At 38.1% G+C, this 24518-nt stretch overlaps 1 protein-coding gene across 1 annotated transcript in view; it reads right to left on the reverse strand.

Annotated features, from left to right (window-relative positions):
• LOC131692777 (HIV Tat-specific factor 1) overlaps positions 1 to 24518 on the reverse strand; it is a 316884-nt gene that overhangs the window by 257874 nt on the left and 34492 nt on the right. The gene's annotated exons all lie outside the window — the stretch shown is intronic.

The following is a 24518-nucleotide window of genomic DNA, read 5'->3' on the forward strand; positions in this document are numbered from 1 at the left end:
TGTTCATCTAGGGCCAATATACAGGGTGTTTGGTTCATGGTTAAGAATCTCTTGGGGGTGATAGACTGTCATATTTGGAGAAAAAATTGTTCTACACATACCATCAAATCTCAACCATTAAAAAGTTATTGAACTTTTTGTGTAAAAAACTTATTTGTCTTAAGTCCCCGTCAAAAAGTATATCTTGTATTTCAAATATTTTAGGTCCACTGGGAAGGTGAGAAAATTTCGAATTGAGTTATGCCGTCATATGTTTCAGCTAATGAATTTAAGTAGCCTTTTCAAAGTAATTTATTGAAAATAAACAATTTTAATCGATTTTTCGTTCATTTCTTGAATATCCTAATAGTTAACCTCATCATTTTAATAATCCAGATTTTTAGTCTTGGAGAGCTGCATAATTCGTTCTTTGACATGATACACTTACCTTTTCTTATTTTCATGAGTTTGGGTTATTCAACTTGGATATTTTTATCTCATTTTCACTAATACCAGCTCTAATTGAAAAAGTATGGCACTTATTGTATTTTTTCTCTTTTTATTCGAAAGCTAGGAAAATTTTACAGAGAAAAATGTATTAATACCTTTCAGTTAAGTGAATTTAGTATTTTTTTAGAAGTAAATTAGTTTAAAGTTAGTGCTATTATTAGCATTTTCGTTAATTTTTTTAAAATTGTAAATAATAAACATCACCATTATTATCATGGAAATAATGCATCTCAGTAAGTTCTACAGTTCTTTCTTTGATTCCATCCAATTATCTCTTTTGAGTTCGATGCAAAATCGTTTTTATCATATCGTTTCATATGCAAAAATAACGATTTCGAACCCACTACATTTGCGACGAGGTCATGCTTTGTTAACTATTAAATAGCAACTAAATGAAAAGAGATATAGACAAAGTGTCAAATAAAAAGTTATAGAGAACATTAAGGGGCATCAAATGAACAAGAGTAACGATAAATTTTGTTGATTAATAATTAGAATAATTAAAAAACTCTCCAAAGAACACAAATTTTTAGATATTTCGTTAGTAAAAAATCATTTAGTACACTTAACTAAAAATATTCGTACATGCACTGATAGGACATTTCCTCAGCTTTCCAATGAAATCTTGTAAATAACGATATAAAGCATATTTTTTAGATTAGAGTATTTTAAGCACTTGCTAGTCGGTTACAGGAAAAGTATAGTAATGCAATTACAAAGAAATGTGAAGAGATAGGGATATGACGTCCAAGAACAAATTATGAATCGTCCTAAAACCCAACTTTTGGATAATGGATATTGGTATAATCATACTTCATTATTTCGAGAAAATTAGCAAAAACCTACTCAAAACACTAACTTTTAACTACTTTACAGCTAAAATGTAATTAAAACTAAAAGATACGAGAACACCCTTCAATAGGAAATTTTCTCACCTTTCGAATGGAACTAAAACATTTAAAATACAAAGTACACTTTTAAAGTTAGAGGAATTTTAAGACAAATAAGTTTTTTACACAAAAAGTTCAATAACTTTGTAACGGTTGATATTTAAGGGTATGTTTAGATCGATTTTTTTCTCCAAATATGACAGTCTATCACCCCCACGAGATATTCTTAACCATGAACCAAACACCCTGTATAAAAACCCAATTTTTTGTGTCAATTGAACCACCTCTCGGGTCATGGGAGCACCCCCCGTTCTGACAAAGTGCCAAAACTCTTGATTTTCTTTTGATCCTATCTCCGGTTCTATTGACTCTAGAATCAAACCGCAAGATGGCTTCTGAAGAAAATTATTAAGAATCTAGAAAAAATATTAATTTTTAGCGCCAGTGCTGCCAACTTTGCTATTTTTCAGTTAAATATTAAAAATTTATTTTTCTCTCAATACAAATATTTTGATTCCTCAGACATTTTAGTGCATCCAGAGACACACCGTTTTGAAGGGAAAAACTCGCATTTTCTCATATAAAATCGTAAACACACAACACTAAAATTATGGTTGTACAGAGACGGTGATAGGGACCCGACCCGAGGGGTGGTTCAATTGACACAAAAATTTGGGTATTTATATATTGGCCCTAGATGAACAATTCCTCCAAATTTGGTTCAAATCCGTGAAGGTCGATTACACGTGCCTTGATCACTTCGCATGGAATGACCCATAAGTATTTATTTTATGGCATTTTCGTTTTTAACAGTGCACTACACCAGTGTAGTCGGTGCTACACTCATTCAAACTTGGGTGTAATCAGTCTATCTCTTTCCTTGCACTACACCGGTGTAGCACCAAGAAAAAACGAAAACGCTATTAGTTTACATAGGTCGGTTATATTTCAGAATTTAGTTTGATGTTCGACATTTGCGATTCACGTCCTTCACCAGATTATGTGCAGTATAATGCCCAGTATAATTGATCGTGCAATCTCAAAAACGGCATACGCCGTTTTGGGGTCACCATAAATTTCACCATTTTCGGTACCTTTGGTTTGGAATGGGTCACTACGCTTGCAACAAGTTCATATGGTCTTCCAAATCAGGTACTTCGACACGACACTGATCCAATCGAAAGATGTTGCCAAATATATGCCGAAATTTCTCATTTATATGATTTTAACATTTTCAGGTCATAAATAAGAAATATGTTGGTTTTAAAAAAGCAGTACTGAGGGATTCCATGAGAAACCGGCCGACCGCAAAATATGACCATCGTCGATTCGAACGAAACTTTGCAGGTGTGTTCGCTATATGAATCTCCATGATATTCTCTGGCAATTGGAATATTTTGATACAAGAGTAATTTTTCAAAAGGGCGTAAACGTTTCTACGTGTATGAATTTCAATTTTTTTGTTCGATTACTGTATTTTATACAGCAAAACTATCTGAGAACAAGTTACAGGGAATGAATACTTCTGTCTGAAAAGAATATACACTGAAAAAAATGTTGTGTCATTTTTCAAAAAAAACAAAAATTTATGATAAAAATTTAAATTGCGAAAAAACCCATTTTTTAAATTTTTTATATTTTGTTACCAAAAACCTAAAGAGAAAAGAAACATTTTGATTGTGATTGCATTATGGATGAAAAATCGGCAAAAAAGTTTTTCTAACAATAACTTCGTACATGTTTTTAAATTTAATACTAATTGACATACAAAATTGTAATTTTATTAGAGAATATAATTCTAAGCACCATTTAAAATCAAAATGCATTTAACAAAAATCTTCCAAAATGCAATAGTTTTCGAGATATTTGAAATTTTGCTGCTTCAAAAATAATTAATTCGTGTAATTATGCTCTTTTTAAAAGTTATTCGCGTTACCCCATCAAAAATGTCAAAAATTTAATGTTTATCGTTTTAAATACGTAAAAGCAACTTTTTTAGTGTATTTGGATCATGGAGAAGCTTTCAATAAAAAACTTTTCCTAACAACAACTTCTGACATTTTTTTATAATACTTACTATTTGCAGTCAAAAATACAATTTTCTTTTTGAATATGATTCTAAACGCCATTTTAAATCGAAATACTCTTAACAAAAATTTTCTAAAATGTAGTAGTTCTCGAGATATTTTAACTTTTGTTTTAACAACACAATTATTTTGTTTTATTACGACCTTTCCATAAGTTAGTCGCGTTTCTCCATCAACAATAATAGGTTTTTCAAAAGGCCCGTAAACTTTCGTGCATCTTTCTCTTTGATATCAGGGCGATATTGTAAACGGCGTTTAGAATCATATTCAAAAAGAAAATTGTATTTTTGACTGCAAATACATAGTAAGAATTATAAAAAAATGTCAAAAGTAGTTGTTAGGAAAACTTTTTTATTGAAAGCTTCTCCAGGATCCAAATACACTAAAAAAGTTGCTTTTACGTCTTTAAAATGATAAACATTAAATTTTTGACATTTTTTGATGGGGTAACGCGAATAACTTTTAAAAAGAGCATAATTACACGAATTAATTGTTTTTGAAGGAGCAAAATTTCAAATATCTCGAAAACTATTGCATTTTGGAAGATTTTTGTTAAATGCATTTTGTTTTTAAATGGTGCTTAGAATTATATTCTGTAATAGAATTACAATTTTGTATGTCTATTAGTATGAAATTTAAAAACATGTACGAAGTTGTTAGGAAAACTTTTTTACCGATTTTTTCTTCATCATGCAATCACATTCAAAATGTTTCTTTTCTCTTTAGGTTTTTGGTAACAAAATATAAAAAATTTAAAAAAATGGGTTTTTTCGCAATTTAAATTTTTATCATAAATTTTTGTTTTTTTTGAAAAATGACAGAAATTTGTTTTCAGTGTATATTTTTTTCAGACAGAAGTATTTATTCCCTGTAACTCGTTCTCAGATAGTTTTGCTATATAAAATACAGTAATCGAACAAAAAAATTTGAAATTCATACACGTAGAAACGTTTACGCCCTTTTGAAAAGTTGCTCTTGGGTCAAAATAATCTTATTACCTGTGGAAAATATTTAGTCTTGCATGACGGTGAAACATGTAAAGTTTCATTGGAATCTAAGATGGTCGGTCACGATTTTAAAGATTTTCGGACGGATCTTCGTGGAATTCCTCTACTGGTACACGATGTTCCTAAAACCGTTATTAACAAAAAATGACCATAAATTTGTCATACGGTATTCGAAAGATACAGTATCCAAGCATCTTCTCAGTGAGTTTCAAAATGATCCATCGAGAGATCCGAGAGAAATTGCAATTTGAAGTTTTATGACACGTTTCATAAGGCTACCAGCAAACACCCACGGGTTTGGTCTTATCTCTATAAACAAAAAATATTTGTCTACTTATTTAGTACATGGAATTCGAAAGATATAGTAATCAAGTATATCCCCTGCAAGTTTGAAAATATTTCATTGACGGAATCGAAATTTATAACGGTTTGGATGTGGTATACGGTCATAGATGGGTTTCCTACCAGACTTCAAGCATGAATCCATGTTTGTCCATTGATTATTTAGATCGTTTATACGGGCCGCGGTTTTTAAGGAAAACCTGACCATTTAATTACATAAATATAATGTACGAAAGGTGTTATTTATATGGTGCACTGAAAAAAATATGAAAATAGGGTTGTCTACCAAACGTTAAATATAATGTGTATATTATAAAAATGGATAAAGTTGGAATGTTTTCTTCAAAAGGCCATATTTCAATGGTTTGTTGACCGATTCTAATTGTTTTTTTTTTCATTATTGAACAGGTAGACGTTTCATCGTTAATTTTCTTTAAGAAGAATATAAAATAGTCATCTACATCAATAAATAGATAATATAATTAATCTCAACTATATGTATTATCATTATTTAGTGAATATTTATTTTTGATTGCTCATGATAAGTTTAATTTGACTATAAAACTGACAATAGTTAGAGATATGAGCAGATGAACTTGTACTAATAACATCCCCTTTGACCAGTTTTAACATCTGTCAACCCAACCAGCGAATCACGATTGTACAAAATTTTGCAACAAAAACCGTATCATAACATAAATTGATCTGAATCAGCAAATAGCTTCATATTTTTTTAAATTTATGGTTTTATTTTTCCATGATTTGTAGTTTGCGTTCGTTGCATTCAACTAATGTATAGAAATTGATAGGTCGTCGTTTTGAATATAAAAATATCCACTAAATAGTGATATTACATATAGTTGAGGATAATTATGTTGTCTATTGTTTGAAGTAAGCAACTCCATTTTATATTCTTCTTAATGCAAATTAACGATGAAACGTCTACTTGTTCAATAATGAAAAAAATAAGTAGAATCGGTCAACAAACCATTGAGATAAGTAAACATTCCGACTTTCATCCATTTTTTTTAATTTACACATTATATTTAACGTTTGGTAGACAACCCTATTTTCATATTTTTTCAGTGCACCATATAAATAACACCTTTTGTCCATTATATTTATGTAATTAAATGGTAAGGTTTTCCTTTAAAAACCGCGACACGTATAAACGTTCTAAATAGGCAATGAACAAACACGGATTCACGCCTGAAGTCTGGTAGGAAACCCATCTATAACCGTATACCACATCCAAACCGTTATAAATTTCGATTCCGTCAATGAAATATTTTCAAACTTGTAGGGGATATACTTGGTTACTATATCTTTGGAATTCCATGTACTAAATAAGTAGACAAATATTTTTTGTTTATAGAGATAAGACCAAACCCGCGGGTGTTTGCTGGTAGACTTATGAAACGTGTCATAAAACTTCAAATTGCAATTTCTCTCGAATCTCTCGATGGATCATTTTGAAACTCACTGAGAAGATGCTTGGATACTGTATCTTTCGAATGTCGTATGACGAATTTATGGTCATTTTTTTGTTAATAACGGTTTTAGGAACACCGAAGATATGAAATAAATAAATTATAAATGAATTAATAAAATAGCAACCTTCATGTATGCCTGAGTTTTTGTATACACTCAGGTTTTTTTACGCGGGGGATACGAGCCGCGTAAATGAAAACCGCGTAAATGAAAACCGCGTAAATTTCAAAATCCGCGTAAATGAAAACCGCGTAAATTTCAAAATCCGCGTAAATGAAAACCGCGTAAATTTCAAAATCCGCGTAAATGAAGACCACTTAAATTTAAGAATCCGCGATAAAGGGAACCTCATTGATGGATACCGCGTAAATTTCAAAATCCGCGTAAAAAACCGCGTAAATGAAAACTGCGTAAATTTCAAAAACCGCGTAAATGAAAACCGCGTAAATTTCAAAATCCGCGTAAATGAAAACCGCGTAAATTTCAAAATCCGCGTAAAAAAAACCGCGTAAAAAAATACCGCGCAAAAAAAAACCGCGTAAAAAAAACTTGAGTGTACTGTCACGCAATCCTAACAGTGTCTCGTAAATATTTTAAGTATGACTTCCTAACCGTTGACATTAGACGACCTACAAACACGCCGCTATACACAAACTAACAAATAAAAAGGCTCCTTGACCAGATCCGTGACAATCTTTACTACGAAATATAAATCAAAGATATATTTTGCTCACCATTGGGAATATTGATAATTGACTGAAATATGCGTAGAAATTGATACCTGTTCAAAAAACACTTCATACTGTACTGCAATCCAAAATGTTGCACCCTTTTTTAATTTCCATCCTACCAAAAAAAAGAATCGTGTCCAAGCATTTACGGCCTACCTTAAAAACCACGATGGTACAAAGGTACAACTTTTTTGTCAGCTCAGCTGTTCAATTAATTACTTTTTAGGTCATGCCATGTCCTAATGGAGAGGATCCTTGTACCATATTTATAGCGTGTCGGGTTTAACGCATACCATATCGATTTTTATTTCATTATTAAAAGCTTTTTCATTCATCGACAGCGAAACTGGTTACACGGTGCGGGTGTGTATGTGTGTTACTGGCAGAATACCATTAAAAAACAATTTTCCAGTCACAACAGAGTGATCGGTAGCGATGGGCGAAGGAAAATTGTCAAATGGCATGTCAGTAAAGCCTTCCCACCCTGCATAAAGTGAGTTGAGTGGTTCAGCGTGGGAAGAACGGCATGCTGAATTTGTTATCGTTTTATATTCGCCCACTCCGTTGAAACAAAAGGCAAGGTTTTTTGTTGCTATTTTCGAACACGCTGTGATTATGTCCTGAAAGCGAATAATTAAACGCTACTTTATTCACACTGATTCTAGGGGTGAAGGTTAGGGTTTGGATTTTGCCGTTGAATACTTATTCATATTCTAGGTTAGGTTGGTTGCTTATCGTCAATTGTGCTGACCCTGCACTACATTCAGTAAATATTCTAACGATTTTCATTAGCTAGAGATCGTGTTATGCTACCCTTGAAATGGAATGAATACAAAATTGAAGGTTCATTTGACCCAAGACTATATGAAACCAGCTGTTTGGAAAAGTTTGGGCGCAGTGGCACGAATCCAGAATTTGGGATGACAAAAAGGTTAGTGACCAATGTGGTAGTTTCAGAGCTTTAATATCTTCAGAATAAATATGTAAAATAAAAAAAATGTGTCCGTTGAGGCATTTTAGATAGATGTCATTGTGTGGTCTAAGTACAGGGTGCTTTCAACATTGAACAAATTGGCTGATTTTCATAAGTAACCAAGTTTTTTTAGGATATTTTATGCCATTTATTGAGATTCCCCATATCACTAAGGTTCCCGGTCATGTCGCCATGGGACGCGTTCTCTAGTGGATATGAGCGTCATTTTTTTTGATTGGTTCAACTGACGGCATGGACCTATGCTACTAGAGCCGAGGATAGGGACATTCTAACGTGACCAATTCATGATCGCGCGAACACTTGTGTTTGTAGGTCCACGCTTGATGAGTTTATAAGTGCTAAAACATTCACCTAATCACCGGGGTGTTTTCATGCTTGCGAGATCGCGGAGGTAGTTGTGCGTGGACGAAGCTCAAGCGTTTGTATGTTAACGTGTTTCTCGCGTCTGCATGCATGTATGATTCGTTGGAAAAATTCGTTTTATAACCGTGTGGCCATTCGCATATTCGCATGTTTTCTTGAATAATCGCGCGGATCGTGACTCTGATGCTTAAGTTTTAGTTTACGGTCTAGATTCCAGAAGAGCGTTTCCCCATATCACTAGAGTCATGTCGCCATGGAACGTGTAGTCTTGTGAATACGAGCGTCATTTTTTCATTAATCCAACTGAAGGCATGAGGTTAGGCTTCTAAGACCGAGGGTAGACCTTTCCGGACGTGACCGATTCATGATCGCGCGAGCGGTGTGTTAATGCTTGAGAAAGCGTTTATAATCCTATTCGCGAGCGTAAGTATGTGCGTATGGTGGCAATTGCATGTTCGCGTTTGTGACCAGGTTTGTGTTATCGCGAAGGCCATGAGCGCTTGTACGTTTGTAGTGAGAGAGATTATCAGTGTATATAGAAGAATATGCAATTGCAATAACATTCCGAATAAAGAAAAAAAGATGCAGAGATTAAGTAAAAGTGCATAAATTGGCCGATAGTATTTTTGGTATACATGATTAGTGGAAAATCAAACTACTAGAATTACAGTTGCAAAACGGTGAGTCGACAACCTAGAAGGAGCGTCCAACATAGCTCTGGTCCTCACAAGTCTCTACCTCATGCATCCCCGGGTCATATGATTACAACGACCGCCAGCTAAGAGTTGTGAGCTTAACTGGTAGTGCAACCTGGGCACTGTCGTCCTTCTGACTTCAGCTAGATTGAGGAGGCACGTCCCGAGTGCCTGTTCACCAAGGAGGTGCGGCTCAAACAGCGTCTGTTCTGGTTTATAGCGGCTGAGTATGGAATGCTGTATCGCGTCAGCTATACCTAAGGTGGCAGCCCCACCAGCGCGATGTAGGTAGCGCGACCCCGGTAAGGTAGCCTACCTAACCCTCCCACTTACCACGAAAACTGAAGAAGAAAAGAAAAACGGGCGATACTTTCGGCAACCGACCCTACTACGCTACGAAATAAGAACAATGATTGGAAACTCGGAAAATGGAATGTCAGGACTTTGAATGAACCCGGACGAGTGAATCTTTTGGCTCGCCATCAGCAGACGGTTGGAGTGAGCGTGGCTGCGATTCAGGAGGTGCGGTGGCCTAAAACTGGAGAACATGAATTCAGGGCGGTGAATCCCATCGCCAACACTTCCTTCAAATACAACATCTACTATAGCGGCGGCGAAAAGGCAGAACATGGAGTCGGTTTCATAGTGATCGGCAAGCAGATGAAGCGTGTTATAAAGTGGAAACCGGTTAGCTAGCGAATCTGTGTATTGAGGGTACGGAGCAAATTCTTCAACTACAGCTTGATCTATGCACCGACAAGCGATAAACCCTATGACGTGAAGACCGCGTTTTACGAGTGTCTCGACAAAACCTACGGAGAGTGCCCAAAGCATGACGTGAAAATTGTTATCGGGGACGCCAACGCTCAGGTCGATAGAGAGGACTTTTTCCGTCCAATCATTGGTAAGGAGAGCCTTTACTCTGTAACATCCGTAAGCACATCTGGATGCACCCGAATGGCGAAACTTGCAATCAAATAGGCCATGTCCTGGTAGACGGCCGACACTTCTCGGATGTTATAGATGTGAGGAGCTTCAGAGGACCAAACATCGACTCTGATCACTATCTCTTTGTCAGTAAGTTTCGAGCACGGTTATCAACCGTTGCGAACTCAAGAACTCAGCGACCGTTACGTTTCAATATCCAGCGCTTCTCAGCATAAGGTGTGACGGACAAGTATCGCCAGAAGCTTGATGAGCGGATAAGGGGAATCAACGTAGACGACAACCTCAACAATCTGTGGGAGTCAATCCACGGAGCGGTGAGCACAGCAGTGCGAGAAGTAATAGGTACTGCTCAGAGACGACCCAGAAACGATTGGTTCGATGAGGAGTGCCAGAGAGTGACGGATGAGAAAAATGCTGCAGAAGCCGGATATTAGTGTCTGGTACCCGGCAGAACAGAGAGCGGTACAAGGAAGCAAGAGGAGCCGAAAAAAGAATTCACCGCAGAAAGAAAAAGCAGTATGAGGAGAACGTGATTACTGAGGCGCAAAACAGTATGGAACAAAAGGATATGCGAAAATTTTATGAAACTGTCAATGGTGTACGGAGAAAAACAGCGCCGTCTCTCGTCAGGTGCAATGACCGTGAAGGTAACTTGCTGACAGATAAAACTATGATAGCAGCCAGGTGGAGAGAGCACTTCGAAACATTGATGAATGGAGAGAATTTTAGCGCGTCAACGAACAGAATAAGGATAAGTGACGATAAACAAACTGTGGAGCCTTCGACGCTAGGAGAGGTGAAAAAGGCAATCAAAGAGCTGAAAAACTGTAAGGCTGCTGGAAAGGACAAGCTCCCGGCCGAACTTTTCAAACACGGTAGTGAGCAACTGCACGAAATACTTCACCGTACTCTTTTGAAGGTATGGGAAGAAGAAGAACTACCTGCTGACTGGCTAGAGGGCCTCATTTGTCCCTTATACAAAAAGGGACACAGACTGGAGTGCGCCAATTATCGCGGAATATCGCTCCTCAATTCGGCGTACAAAATTATGTCACGTATTCTATTCAACAGATTGAGGCCGTTGGAGGACTCTTTCGTCGGCAAATACCAAGGTGGTTTTCGTGAAGGCCGATCAACAACGGATCAAATGTTTACCCTGTATGATCCTAGATAATTTCCGGGAATACAACTTGCAGACACACCATCTGTTTGTTGATTTCAAAGCGGCGTACGATTCAGTGAAAAGAAACGAGTTTTGGCAGATAATGGTAGAACATAGTTTTCCGACGAAACTAATTAGGCTGATTCGTGCAACGCTGGATGGATCGAAATCAAGTGTTCGGGATTCGGATGAGATTTCGACGTCCTTCGTAACCTTAGACGGATTGAAGCAGGGTGATGCGCTGTCAAACTTACTGTTCAACATTGCTCTTGAAGGTGCCATCAGGAGAGCAGGCGTGCAAAGGAACGGTACAATCGTCACTCGGTCGCATATGCTCCTAGGATTTGCGGACGATATTGATATCATTGGAATCGACCGCCGAGCTGTGGAAGAGGCATTCGTGCCTTTTAAAAGGGAGACAGCAAGAATTGGTTTCACAATCAACACCAGCAAGACGAAGTACGTGATAGCTGGAAGAATACGTGGGTCCAATAGTGATGTTGGTGGTGAAGTGGTGTTAGGTGGTGATAAATTTGAAGTAGTGGAAGAATTTGTGTACCTTGGAGCTCTAGTGACGTACGATAATGATGTTACCCGCGAGGTGAAAAGGCGTCTTTCAGCTGCAAATAGGGCTTTTTGCGGACTTCGTAGTCAGCTGAAGTCCCGTAATTTGCAGACAAAGACAAAATTCGCGTTGTACAAGACATTGATAGTTCCGGTTGCCTTGTACGGCCATGAAACGTGGACGTTAAAGGAAGTTGATCGTAGAGCGTTCGGTGTCTTCGAACGTAAGGTGCTTCGAACAATACTCGGCGGTAAAGAAGAAAATGGCATTTGGCGGCGTCGCATGAATCACGAGTTATACCAAGTATATAAAGGAGGGGATATTGTCAAGCTAATAAAAAACGGCAGGCTGTGGTGGGCTGGTCATGTGGCACGAATGCCGGAAGAACGACAGGCGAAGATAATATTCAGTAGAGAACCGGGAAGAGGCCGACGACTCCGTGGCAGGCCGCGTACACGATGGCTGTTTGCAGTGGAAGAGATTGGCCCAGGACCGGGTCCAATGGAGGAGAATTCTTCACTCGACGTAGTTTCAACGAAGCGAATTGTTGCCGCTCAAGGAAGAGAGAAGTACAACAAAAACAAACTAATGAAATAGAAGAGAAGCACACATGTAGCATGCAATCAAACTACTTTAACTCGTCTAAAAGCCATCCAATGATATGGATTTACCATTAAAGATAATTGCATTCTATTAGAATTTTATCATGCTATGCTGACCGATAATTGATGATTCACGTGCGTCGGTAAACTAATCGTACCTTAATTTATCCAATCCGATATTCCAGAATGAATCGAATCAAATTCTCAAAACACAGGAAAAAAGTGATCAACGAATCCTACGAAGGACTACCCATTATTTTATCATATCAGTTCTGCATCCATTACCTAACCCAGTTGTCACACAATCGTTAGTCGCTTGGCCTTTGTGGAAGCCAAATTGTGTATGTGAAAGTAAACCATTTACCTCAACCCAATTTCGAGGCGTAATTTGACCAACTTTTGAATGTAGGACAGCATTTCAATCGGCCGACCGGAATTGTGAGAGGAGGTTTCCCGGTTATGGAATGGCAATCATTCGCACTTGCCTTCAGTCTACAGAGACGATGTTACTCGTAAGGAACTTGGTGAGTATATCCAGTTTCGTAGAATCCGGTAGATGCCTTAACAAGTTGAATTGGATTCTGTCTAGCCCTAGAGTAGTACTGTTGAATGATAAAAGAGTAAAGCAGAACTTGACCATCGAAAAGGTTGATGCGCTCGTATTACCGGAAGGGAACGCTACACTGTTGGTCTGCTGTGGCGGCACGGAGTTCGGGTAGTCTTTTTTAGCGAAATCGATTAACCAACGGTTGGAATAGTTCGCGATTTCGTTGGTATAGTTTCGGTTATTCATACATTGGGCAGTGCCCCAAAAAATTCTTATCGATGTTTCCATCATTTTCCCATCAACGAACCGGCGCCAACAGCCGAGCATTTTGACTTTCATCAAGTTTGTCATTTCAGTTTCCAATGTCGAACACTTCTTCAAGTTGTCGGACGTTCTTGTCTCTTGGATGTCTTTACACACGGAAGCCTTTTTCGAGTACAAATCACACTTTTTCCCGGCACGGAACGTGAGACCGTCCGTGATTGTTCGCGTCGGGTACGCGTTTCGTCGTTGACTTGAAGCGTGGTGTCGAGTATCAAGCCAGCCAAAAACGCGTACTCTTCTTCCACCGGAGGAAGCTCTTGTAAGAACTCGATTGTGTCCAATATCGCGATCGCGTAGATCTTCCAATCAATGTTTCGTGTAAAATCATACGAAACATTGATTGGATCAGAGATTACCTACCACAGGAAATCAAACCACGGCGATGTTGGACAATAGGATAAATCGGAGTCTTTATCATTTCACCTGTGTTCAAAAAGCTCATATTAAAACTATTACAAAGATCGTGAAGTAAGGTAGATCGTGTGTGTGCAAAATGGTGTCTCTATTTTATTCTAGCGATTCTTTATTCAGTTTTACGAGTGGTATCGAAGCAAGAGGAATCTCTTATCAATGTGCGCGAGCAAAGAAAATCCAAAATATTCTCACACGGATTGTGGAAAATCGAGCAAAGTTGCCACATCGACTGCGAAAAACGTTATTAAGATTTTCGGGGTACGTCTGACTTCTGCTCGGAAACCAGTATCTGAAGGAAACCGAAATAATAATTCCACAGTAACCGGAAACATAGTGGCCAATTTCAAACACTTACACATATCTGAAATATATTAGGCACATAATAAACACAACAGCGCAAAGAGTCAAGAAAAGAGCAAGGCTGTCAGCGTATAAACAGTGACAACCAATCGGAATAAAAAACAAAAAACCACGGCTAAAGCAAGATCGCGTAAGTTGTACACAGCACTGTTGACCAAGATTGATTGCGTCGTAATGGACGATGAAACATACATCAAGGAGGATTATAAGCAACTTCACACGTCCCGAAAAAGGAAGCGTTCAACATAAGTTTAAGCAGAAAGAGTTGTCAAAGTTTCTTAAATATTACCTGGTTTGGCAGGCGATTTACACATGTGGGTTAAAAAAGGGGTTAAAACAAGACGTTCAAGCACAATATTTTCAAATATCACCTACTACAAGTGATCCTTTCGAGCTTTTAAAAAAAGTAAAACTACTTTGAGCATTGTGACTTTTAATTTAATGCACGATTTATATACATACTGTGTATGTTTGAGGAAGATAAAGGCCTATATTTCTCTTATCAAATGATTAACATAAGCCCAACGAAAAACCGTTCCGTTTAAACTTATTTGGGTTTTTAACTCAAAAGATTTAGTTTGGTTTTTTGGGTTTCGAATTCATCTCGTTAGTAACTAGCACCATCTGAATGTCTAGTTAGACGATGTATCTAAACTAGTACCCAAATTAGCAATAGTTAGACACAAAAAAATTTCAAACAGTTCACACGACATATGTGAACGCCTAAAGCCACATTTGCCGAGTGATGTCCCGGGAAGCAAATATAGCTCTGGTTTGCTGACCAGAAAGCGAAAACGAACTCTTGTCTTTTGGTTGAAGAACCAAACGCCTGGTATTATGCAATAAATTTCCAAAAAGGGAAAATTGGACTAAACCGTTTTGCGCGTTAAGGGCACAAGACCTAACATAAATTTGGTTTTTTTTTGTGTTTCGAATTCATTTCGAGCAGAGCTATATTTGCTTCCCGGGACATCACTGAGGACATGTGGCTTCAGGCGTTCACATATGTCGTATGAACTGTTTGAAATTTTTTGTGTGTCTAGCTAGTGCTAATTTGGGTACTAGTTTAGATACATCGTCTAACTAGACACCTAGATGGTGCTAGTTACTGACGAGATGAATTCGAAACACAAAAAAAACAAAACTTAATTTTAGTTAGGTCTTGTGCCCTTAACGCGCAAAACGGTTTAGTCCAATTTTCCCTTTTGAGAATTTATTGCATCAAAAAATTCATTTAAATAGCAGTGGTTTTATGCAGTTTTTTTTCTAAATTTATCATCTTTTTCACCGTTGAACTCTGCACAAAAATCAAATTCTCTTCCTAGAACACTTAATTTTATATTATATATATTATATATTTGATATAATTACTTTATTTAATCTATTTATAATATAATATTTACAATATTAAATACAATTGACCAAAATAAATTTTTGAGGTTTTGTGCATCTGGGTGAAACTGTGTATTTACAGACGGCACCGGTGGTTGAGTGGTAAGCGTGACCGCCACTCATTCCAATTTGCCTGGGTTCAATTCCAGTCGAGGTCGTTGAGATTTTTCTGGGATGAAAAAATCTGTTATCACGTCTTCCTTCGGAAGGGAAGTAAAGCAGTTGGTCCCCGGTCTATGAGTTTGGTGGATCGATATCTAGTCCAGATAGTAAAGTTACCTCTATGGCGTCGGTAAAGAAGAAGTGATCTCCAGGTAGTGGAATCACCTCTCTGGCGTCGGTAAAGAAGAAGTATATCCAACTTCTATATACTCTACTAACAAAAATATCCTCCTCCCGTGATTACTTGTGGATACTTGTGGAGTGCGCAGTAGTATATACGGCCTCTAGCAAAAGCAAGTATCGGACTAATAATTCCTTCCCTTTCCTTCCGCGATCTACGTTCGGGCCTGGCCGGCGCCGGTATTGATCAGAAACACTTTAGGATTACCAGAAGATGCACATTGTAAGATGTATCGCTAATCCCAAGCATAATTATCTACTGATTCCCTGTGCACCTTCAGCTAGTCCCGATCGATAACGGAGTAGCAGCCAGGGGTGGTCGCACAAGCTCAAGCTCTGGGTGACACTGTGTATTTACAAAACATTCCGTTCACCAGCAAAGCCCAGGTTTCGTGGCCGTAGAGTACATCCGATCTAATCAGTGTTTTGCAGATGACTAGCTTCATACGGTAGCGTGCTTTGCGCGACCAAAGGGGTTTCGCGGCGAAAAGTTGGCACGATTACCTACCCACCAGCCTCCGCATTCCTTTGTCAATGTTACTATTGTCGGCGGTCACCAATTAGCCCAAATTTTAGCGTTCATCGACCACCTCGACACCAACGCAAACAATCGATATTATCGGGGGAATTTGTAATATTTCCTTTCCTTGAATCTCTTTCTTACATTTAGTTTGTCTTTTACGCATTACTGACTAGTCCAATCCGCTTTGCCTCAGCCTTCAGTCAGATATATGTCTCCCCTATTGTCTTAAAGTTACGTGTCACAGTATCAACGCCTTCGGCGAAGCTAAAGGGTTGCACAGTCTGCCGGAAAGTCGTAACACTCGTATCGATCCTCGGTATTCTTTGACGCGTTGGAAGTGGAGTGGTAAGCGTGACCAGTGTCCACCCCGATAGATCTCGGTACAATCCCAGCCGAGATCGTTGAGATTTTGTGAGGTGAAAAATGTATGATCACGTCTTAATGCCATGTCTGGATGGACCGTTATCTAGGGTCTAGATTGTGGTGTCACCTCTCTGACGTAGGTGACCATCGGTATTATTGTCACACTGTAGATCAGCATACAAGACCTTGCCGTAACCTTTTTCGAGATTCAAAAGGATTGCAGAATGTCCCTGGACTTCATTATTATGTCATTTTTAATATCGATTATTTTGAAATATATAATTAGGTTACTGGCGCGAACACTAGTGAAACCTGCTCGATATTAATGATGATAGGTGGCGACAAAGAATTTAGGAGCGAACCTTGTAGGCGGTGTTCTGCTATGTGATTACTTGGTAGTGGCTTTAATCCAGGTTATTATTCTTTTTGTGAAAAATCTTCGAAATCACCAAGTAAAATGCTCTATCCAACGCCTCTTATTCGTGTTTGAATAACTCACATGGCAGCTGATCGATCACTGTCAGTGGCTTTATGATCTTCACCTGTACCTTTGATAAATCCGTTGGTGGGAATCCGGCGTCGTCGACTTCACATGGTCCAGGTTACTGCGCTACTTTCGTCCTCTACTGCTTTTCCATTTCGATGTTCGTCATAATACTGTTTCCATCTATCGATCACCTAATACTTGGTTGGTGAGAAGGCTCGACAAACTTCCCAAAACATGCAGACTTTTGGTACATTGTTTTTGCGTGAACGATTCACTTTGTTATAGAACTTCCGCGTGTTATAAAGGCGGACCAGCTACCCCATCGCTCTGCCACCAAGGTCTTCCTGTAGGCGTTTTTTCGTCGAAATACATAGTTTCGTCTGTTCCACGTTAGTCTGTATCGTTCCTCGTTTGCCCTCGTTACGGTGTAGCGGTATCCTCGCGCATGCTGTATGCTTCTCCTCGCATAAGTACTTGTTCTCGTCGACGAATCAGTTATACCCGCCAAACCCTCGTACCCAGTATGATTTCGGCAGTGCTACTTATAGGGGTTCGAATTGTTCTTCATTCATCTTGGAGCTGGTTTAAGCTCATATTATTTGGAATGATGTTGTTATTAGAATGAGATTCTCTGTTTCTGAGGAACGCGCGAAAATGTCTCTGTTTACGAGTCCATCCGAATTCGGTCCACCGTATTACCCGGGTCTGGGTCATTTCGCCGAAAGCCATTTCGCCGAAGGTCATTTCGCCGAATAGGTCGTTTCGCCGAAGGTCATTTCGCCGAAGGTCATTTCGCCGATTTAAATTTTAATTGACTGATATTTTACCAAAAACAATTTCAATGATTATAAATAAAAGGTAAATTCAATCTTTTGACCCAAAAAAACAATATGAGTCGATCAAATATTGATTCAATACGCAAATTTTGAACAATGAACAAGGCATATAGTAAAAATATACATACTTGGCATAACAATTTCAAAGAACTACTACGCTAGTTGGATTCTGCTGTTGTTAAAACCGCATATCAATCGGCCTTTAAAAATTAAAGACAATGATCAAACATGTTTTCAATGCCATGCTACACTAATACCATCTTCCTTGGTTAGTTTTTGACAACTATCGATCGTCCCAAATAAAAAATCGAATTTGTTAGTAGTGGTGTGATGTAGTGGTCCAACCAGTTCGCTGGTAACTGTATACCAAACAACATGAATAGAAATTAAAAAAAAAAATCTCAAAAAAGAACAAAAAATTAATAGAAGTAATTTGAAATTTGAGAATTCGTAGATTCAATATATTATACTGAGATAATATTTTGCACAATCTTTTTAATGAATATACAATTTAAATTGTATTTGAGATAGCATTGATGTAATCCATTAATTCATATTCATGGTAGTTGAGTACAATTTTCTTCAATTTTTGGTTCTTCACTTCAACGTGCTTTTTCATTATACCACCGCCTCCAGCCAGAAAAGTAACAGCGCGACCTGCTGCAGCTTTTTGTTCCAACTGCATCTCCTTTATAATTCGAATACTGCTAACATGTCGTCCTCCTACCAATGCGGTCCAGCGGTTATGCCAAGATTCAACATTATTCGTTGTCCTTGCAAGTCCATTTTTTGTGTTTTCATAAATGGACCACAATTGGGGTGGAAAAAGTGGTGGGTTTCGTTTTCCAGATTTTCTTTATTTTTTTGCGGCCTAGAACGTATGTTTCTTCTACATACTTTATTAGCGGAGCCATATCTGTCGGAGCTGTTTGCTGGATGAGAGAAGCTATTTAGCTTCTGATGGTAAAAAGACAAAACACGCAACTTTATAAACCAAAGTGCTGCATTTTTGTTTGTCGAAATCACTGGAACCAGACCAAGCTTTTGGATGTGTTTCCAAATATTCTGGCTATAGTGGAAAAAGCATCCAATTTGCGAAGCATCAGAATATTCGTGATGAAAAGCATTGATCATGCCCTTCTCGAAGTCTGTCAGGATCATTTCTGGAGCTAACTCAATGTCTATCTCAGATGCAACTGCTGTTAGCTTTTCGAGAACTTTTTTGTAAAGTTCCTCCGTCTTATTGGTCATCAACACGTAAACTGCTGGAATGGTATGCGTGTGTACTGGTGCAATACTTGAATGAATTGAGAATAGTTGTCTATAATCCCCGGGAACAGTATCAAACGTTGCATCTGCGATCCAGTATCGAGCTTGATGCAGTCTTTTTATGTTTTCGGTTGATGCGAATAATATGACATGGCCCTCTTCGATACTGACTTTTCCCCTGAAAAATTGATCTCCGTCGACGGTCCGCTGATACTCTTCAGGTATTATCAAATCTCCCGAGTTCTCGTCATCAGCACTTCGAGACACTTTTGACCGCGCTCGTTGCACAAGCTTCCTCTGAGCGTTCGAAGAAACCTGCAGTTGGAGCTTGTTTGATAACCCAATTACGGCAGTTCTAGCAATTCTCACTGGTGGACCACTATCGCTTGCCGCATGGCGCTTTATTGACATCCGCAGTCTAATCGTCTCCACTTCTATTGGATCCGGTGCATGAAAATGATCTGATCCGGTTGTCATGACAACATGTGCCGTTCCACGTTTCTTCGTTACAACTCTTGCCGTGCAGCTACTGCGTTCTTCATTTCGTCTGTTTCGGTTCCGACAATCCCAATAGAAAGTATCGTCTGTCTAAGTAACGAAACATTTTTAACACTTTTGGACATTTAAAAAGTCGTATTTAACTTACGTGCTTATTTAAACAGTACAAAAAGCCTTTCCAGTAAAGAATATCGCCTCCTCTGGAACTTTTCAAAATTTACGGTGAGGCTTCCATTGTGAAGAATGTTATACGATCTATTTCGTTTTGAACGTGAGACGAAAATAATTTTCTTCTAGTGAACTTTTCATGGCTTGCTAGGAATAATATAGAAACGATAGCCGAAATGCAAATGTGGTAACTATGGTATCACTAAGTATTATGTTGTATATGTTATTTTATTCACAATTTGATAAAATGTTGTAACGAGGTGGCCGCTGACCCGCAAAGCATTGATTCACTCGTCGCCCGGTTTGCTCAAACTTAGTGGTTTCAATTAGTTCAAGTCCGACGGAGCGGAGTGATGTCGGACAGCACACGCATAAAAGCGATGTGGCGTAGGCGTAATGAATTACCTAGTTTGCAAAAAGTTAAAAATATTCTTGTTTGGAATATTTACGACAGCTTTTTCGTTGCATATTTGCCGCTGTAATGGAATAAATAAATAACAGCGACGCCTAATGTGGCTACGCCACATCGCTTCAAGTCAAGTGCTGTCCGACATCGCTCCGCTCCGTCGGACTTAAATTTAAAAAAAAACCCTATGTTTGAGTAATCCGGGCAAACGAGTGGATCACAGGTTTGCTTGCGAGAGGCCGCTGCTTCCGATGGCGGGTCGGCGGCCACCTCGTCGTTGTCCTCGGTTATGCGGCTGGGCCGCATCACACTGGCTTCGCCGCATGCGACATGCACATGCAAGGGCAGTGTAATAACCGAAAAATGGTAAAGCCAAACTGACTTTTTTATTTTAATTTTCTTTAATTATCTATGCTTTTTATAAATGTGATTTAATTTTAAATTATTAATCAAGGGCAATATACTTCGGGGTTAATTTTCTGGTGAAAGGTACATTCTGAAGAATTATTTCCGGATATTGAAATTGTTAGCAGAATAGTTTTGAGTGGTAATTATAATTTCTAGGGAAATTTCTTTGACATTATATTTTCTAGAGAATATTTTGGCAAAAAGTTTTACAACCACGTTGGACTCCATCTGATTGTAGTAAACATCGTAAATAGAACTTTATATTTAATTTCGGGAATGATTATTCAACTGAATAAATTTGCTACAATAGCAGTAATATAATCCTGAATTGCTTAGGTATAAAAATTGTTAATTTTGCGGAGTCGTTCATTTTTCTGAGCGTGTTCATTCCTCTGTGACATACCCTTAATATTATTTAACCATTGAAATTACTTTTGATACGACATGGCTAATTCGATGAAATGACCCATTCGGCGAAATTAATTTCGGCAAAATGACATTCTGCGAAACGGCATTCGGCGAAATGACCTTCGGCGAAATGACCCGCCCCCGTATTACCCGCATCCACTGGTAATATCTCGAACTGACTTGATGGTTTCTTTGTAGATATGCATCCATACAATATGCCCTCTATTAATAACAGATACTACTGTGTCTGATTAGCCCATAGCTACTTACAAAGAGTACTCATTTTTGTAAACTATTCACGGGTAGAAATAAACAGGTGATTTCATGTTGGCCATACTATGTTTAAGCTTGCCTCAAAACTATAATTGATAATTTTATGAAATTATATGTAATTGGAATGATTAATAACCATGTAGTTCGGTTGTTATGAAATACAGAATAAACCAATTTTAGTACAGCCCCTGTATCCCAATTCCTATCATTGACATGCTGAACCAAAACAAAAACTTTATACAATATTCAAAACACAAATTATTGCTGGCGCCTCACAACCTACGGTTTCCCATTCTCCAACCACAAATGGTCAGTCACCTTTCGATACCCCAGTAGGACACATATGTACCACACAGACACACACATGACACATGCAATTAGTAGTGAATTACCTAACCAGGCCGGTAAGGGCCTATCCGAATCTGACTAGTGACCGACGAAAAGCTGAACGCACGCTAGCATTGTGGAAAATTGGAACAAATGTACTTGTTGTGCAGGCAGTACATAATATGAATGTACAATGAGAGGAAAGTGAATCCTTGCCTGGTCCTCCGACCAAGTATTGCATGGAGGAAATACACTGTAAACATTAAAGCTTTCTTTCCGTTCTCCAGGAAGAAGGCAATAAGTGGAATTTTCCTGTTTGTCGGTCTATGGAATATTTATGGGAAAGTAATATTGAAACGGTCGTTGAACTTCAAGTGCAGGTATAAGATCAATCGCTTCTCTTAAAATGTTGGATATCTCTATCTGTCAATATTTTTGATGAAATAGATATAAGAATCTATGAGAAAGATTTATAATTAAGTATGAATTTTAACGAGCTTTCCGCAAAAAATACTAATCAGTCTCAAGAGCCGGTTTGTCTGGAACCTGCAAATTTCGCATACCAGCACATCCGTTACTTCACAACCGATCCAAACAAACACTTCGACGTACCTAGGAAACCGACGGCTTCCTTTTCGACGCCCTTTTTGACGGCTCTCAGATTCCATCACTATCCTGTCGAAGTTTGTTTTAGTAACGCGCGATGCAACGGCCAGACGACAAGTTCAAGGCATTTCTTCCGTAAACGAATTTTAACACTGGTTCCTAGCTTACCCCCAGTGAAACTAAACAAGTAGCCCACGAAGCTAATTAATCCGGTGTACCAGTTCCTTGTTTTAACTTCGAATGCTATGAATTAATTTAATCAATTCAGGTACGGGTGGAAATAGTGCAAGCTAAACCGAGTCGATTAAAACGATGAAAACGGAAGAGAACAACCCAACCGCACATGAAAGCATGTCACATAAAATGGGCAGTCTGTGGTAGGACTCGGACCCAATCTATGTAGGTACACTACCTACTGAAGGAGGAAATAGAAACACGGCTGCCATGGGATTGATTGCCGGTCCGAATGAACGGACGAATCGACGATGCATTCAAATTAGATGTCGCGATAAGAAGTAGAGGAAAAAGAGGTCGTTTGCGTCGTTTAGTGATTCCTAACTAACTACTAATGAATTAAAATCAGTCGCCGAGTTTCGAGAAATTTGTGGTATATTTATATAGGTAGTCTTGCAAACTACATGGAAAAGTAATATTCTTCAGAACAGCTGCATTCGACCTAATTGGTACTCTCTTCAGCTGTCGGCCATCCAAAAGTGAATAGAAAATAGCATTCATGAACATTTGCTATAATTAAAAACAAAACTGCAAATCAGGTGTGTGTGTGTGTGTATGTGTAAGTGATGTTTGGAACGAAGTGAGCAATTTAGTTCAGTGGCTTTCGATGACTTTTCTATAACGAAAAAGTAGAACCTCATCGAAGTGAAAAGCAATTTCCACGGCTAACGGATGAACAAAGAGCTTTTCCTTGTTTTGCCAAGGATGAGGCAAAGCATATCGATGTTATTCGTATCTATCCAATTGTGTAGTTTCGCAAGGAAAGGTACAATTCATTCATCGGGTTTAGTTAACGCAATGTGCTATGGTATGTAGCTGAGCAAGTTCTGTTGACTCGACATGAAACCAAGGACTAACAAACACAACACAATGAGGAAATTCATTAAAAAAATACCGATCCCCGAACACTAGCTTCACTTTTTATACACGGTCCCAAACAGAGATGCCAGATACTTTTTCAAATATCTGCAATAAAAATTTTGGAATCCTGGGAAGTACCAAAAATGTCAGGAAAACTATTCTTGACCAAAAATTACTTACTAATGATGCGTTATATTAAATGAAAACAGTGCATTTATAGCCCAAGATAAATAGAGAGAAATAGCGTATGGAGGGAAAATCTAAGGTAGATAATGCTATAATTTAAAACTAATGTAACCAAAAGCCTTTATTTTCAAAAATCTGTAAATATCTGCAACCAAACTAAAAAAATCTGCAACAATCTGTGTCATCGAAAAAATCTGCAGCTCAAATTAAGTCTGCGAATTTGCAGACATGTCTGGAAATCTGGCATCTCTGGTCCCAAACACTCTTTTGCTAGTGTGTTGTCCCTCAGGCTTGGGAACAATTTTTTACTGGTGGTCTATCCCTCGCATACAAGGGCATATGTCAGTGGTGCCAACATCGCAAATGCGACTACAGTTCCAATTAAAAATGAGTCATTCCGCTCGAGGTGATCACGGCACGTGTAATCGACTTTCACGGATTTGAACCAATTTTGGAGGAATATTTCATCTAGGGCCAATATATAAAAATCCAAATTTTTGTGCCAAGTCTCGGGCCATGGGAACACTGTTTTGACAAATTGGTAAAACCTCTGATTATCTTTTGATTATATCTTAGATTCTTTTTACTCTAAAATCAAAACGGCAAGTTGCTTTTTGAAGGAAATTGTTAAAGGAGTTTAGAAAAAAATACTAATATTTGGCGGTAGTGCTGCCAACTATGCGATTTTTTCAGTTAAATATTAAAAGTTAATTTTTCTCTCAATACTTATATTTTAATTTTGAAAGTCCTAATACCATCGCGTTCTTCAGACATTTTTACATAAAAAACGTTTAAAATCTCAATATAATTTGAGCCTATCCTGAGATACTCTGTTTTGAAGCAAAAAAAAAATCGCAACTTGTCATATAAAATCGCAAGCGAACAACAATAAAAAACTTATGAACTATTCTGAGTACACA

Source organism: Topomyia yanbarensis, chromosome 3 (genome assembly GCF_030247195.1).
Source record: "Topomyia yanbarensis strain Yona2022 chromosome 3, ASM3024719v1, whole genome shotgun sequence".
Taxonomy (NCBI): Eukaryota; Metazoa; Arthropoda; class Insecta; order Diptera; family Culicidae; genus Topomyia; species Topomyia yanbarensis.